At 32.3% G+C, this 2,736-nt stretch overlaps 1 protein-coding gene across 5 annotated transcripts in view; it reads right to left on the bottom strand.

Annotated features, from left to right (window-relative positions):
- LOC115226973 (LIM homeobox transcription factor 1-alpha-like) overlaps positions 1 to 2,470 on the bottom strand; it is a 170,366-nt gene extending 167,896 nt beyond the window's left edge. For 4 of the 5 annotated variants that reach the window (XM_036500542.1, XM_036500540.1, XM_036500541.1 and 1 more), the window contains exon 1: positions 2,307 to 2,470. The gene's annotated coding sequence lies outside the window, so the exon portion shown is untranslated. The remainder of the gene's footprint in view (positions 1 to 2,306) is intronic. The other variant, XM_036500538.1, reaches the window with a different exon arrangement.
- Positions 2,471 to 2,736: the final 266 nt, after the last annotated feature.

Consider the following 2,736-nt stretch of genomic DNA (forward strand, 5'->3'; position numbering starts at 1 on the left):
TCAAACTAAGTTTGGTGAAATGAATTATTACTCAATTTATAAGGACTATTTCAGTAAATTTTTCTATAAGGACTTGTAGAGATTTTATGTCAATCCCAATAATGGAGTCATGTATGAAAATTTGACCTTTAATATTGGCAATTCTTGTTTCCTATTAAAGCTACCAATTTTTTCATAAGAAAAGTATGTGCATCGGATTTTCTCAACAAATTAGATCGGAAAATAAAGAGAGCTAAATTATATATATATATATTTTTCAGAATGAGATAAAAATCGAAGGCTGTGAAAGATTTTAGAACATTTACAAGTAGATCTTACAGCTGTTTCCGGGATATTTTATATATCCCTTCATCGGAGACGGTGTGAGAAAATGGTTAAGCAATAGTTAATTTAGATAAGATATGAAATAGAGAGTGAAGTGGAAGAATGAAAATAGATGTGAGATATGCAGGGATACAGCTGTAAGACCTTCTATTTATAAACGCTCTAAAATCTTTCACAGCCTTGGACTTTTTATCTCATTCTGAAAAAAATTATATATATATGTATGTATGTATGTATGTATGTATGTATGTATGTATGTATGTATGTATGTATGTATATATATATATATATATATAGCTTAATATAAAAGTGTATGTATATATATATATATAGCTTAATATAAAAGTGTATGTATATTATATATATATATATATATATATATAATATATATATATATATATATATATAATATATATATATAGCTTAATATAATATATGTATGTATATATATATATATATATATATATATATATATACATAGATTTCGGCTTGAATTGGTCCAGGTCATGAGTTAATATCACCAACTAAGAAGATATTTCTACATGTTTCATGTTACAGTCATACATTTGGTACCATAGTATATTCGAGTAAAGAGTTATTGTTAGCAAATGTATATCCAGGTGTAGGCGGTTTATCAGGAATTTGTTGGAAGTATTCATTCAGGAGTTACCAGCTTGAATAGCAACTATATTTAACTTTCAAGTACTAGGAGATGTAAAATTCTCTTCCGTAATCTATTAGGGAACTATATAATTGGTTCGAGACTAGCTATCAATGTTGAGTTTGTATCTCCATAGGCTAACAAAATAATATCTTGTGGAGTGCTTCAATGATGTGGACAACGTTGGGTATTTTAATGATCTCGATTTTTCTCAGAACACTTTTATATTAAGCTACAAAATGACGAGATAATATGAGTCAAAGAAAATCAACTACGATCTTAGTATTGAATAGGCGTGTAAAACGGAGTGCCACAGTTTAACGTAACTGACGCTCACCGGAAGAAATATACTTGTAATAGAGTCATAGATAGAAATACAACAATGATGAGTTAGAGCTCCCCCTTCAAAATAAGATAAATTACGATGTCATGAAATAGCCATATCTCTCATAGTTATCATATCTATATTTATGAGAAAAGAGTTTGTAACTTTGAAATAGGGAAGTTATAACTTTAGCTATCAGCAATAAGGAACGTTACACATTTTCTTTGCCTGAGTAAATCACGAAGATGAATAATCGCCTTGACGTTGTAGTCCCATTAAATAACGTGGAAATCCCTTACTGTGCTTGACTAAATACATTGCCGCAGGAGCGTTATTATAAAGTATTATAATTGGTGCTATATTGTATAAATATGTGGATATTGGAGTTGCATGAAACAGTTTCAAGGAATACAAAGAAACGCAATGTAATTTGTTCTTTGATACAGCACACAAGCATACAAAATGTTTATGTGAGAATTGTAGCGGGTATACTTATATGTAGATGTGTGTGTGTGTGTATGTGAGCGTGTGTCTGTGTGTGTGTGAGCGAGTGTGTGTGTGTGTCAGAATGACGATAACGACATCTGTGCGTGCACCTGCACACATATACAGATACGCAGAAGTACAAAGAAACACATGATCGTGGGCCGAACCTCTGTATGATGGGATGAAGAGTGTCATTTCACTACAATACCCCACCTACTACTACTACTACTACTACTACTACTACTACTACTACTACTACTACTACTACTACTACTACTGCTGCTGCTGCTGCTACTACTGCTGTACTGGTAGAACAGTATGAAAGCAAAACTTGTTGGTTAGGATGGTGACTGATTATATATATATATATACACATAAATATATGTGTGTGTGTGTGCCTGTGTGCATGTGTATATGCATGTGTGTGCGCGAGCGCCCGTATGCTTTAAACTGAATAACCTCATTACAGACAAAAAGCATTTAACAATAACATCAAGAATCAATAATTACCTGAATTCAGGTACGGAGGCGTACCTCGTGGATGAACCTGGTCTATGTACCCTAAGAGACCCAGTTTGATATCTGGGGGTGTTACCGTTTTAAGAAGAAAAGCTATTGGTGAAGATAGCAAATCAAAGCTTTGTCCTGATTTCTTTATAGTTGAGGCAGCAGATCACCTGAAATAAAGAATTACATTCTATTACAACAGAATATATTACAAGATAATGTTAATTGCTGAACACATTATTAATAAGTTACAAATGTTGCTGGGTTGTAAAGATACTGGTGAAACCTAATACATCAATTAACATATCTAGGCCAAATCAGTTTTGTGGTGCTCAAACCCTTCGGGGCAACGTACGTAGGCGAATTCTTTGTTTAGTAGTAGAAGCTAACAATAATAGTTGTTTAGTCAGCACTGTAGTTTTATTTTTATTGT

The sequence above is a fragment of the Octopus sinensis genome, linkage group LG2, assembly GCF_006345805.1.
Source record: "Octopus sinensis linkage group LG2, ASM634580v1, whole genome shotgun sequence".
Lineage (NCBI taxonomy): Eukaryota > Metazoa > Mollusca > Cephalopoda > Octopoda > Octopodidae > Octopus > Octopus sinensis.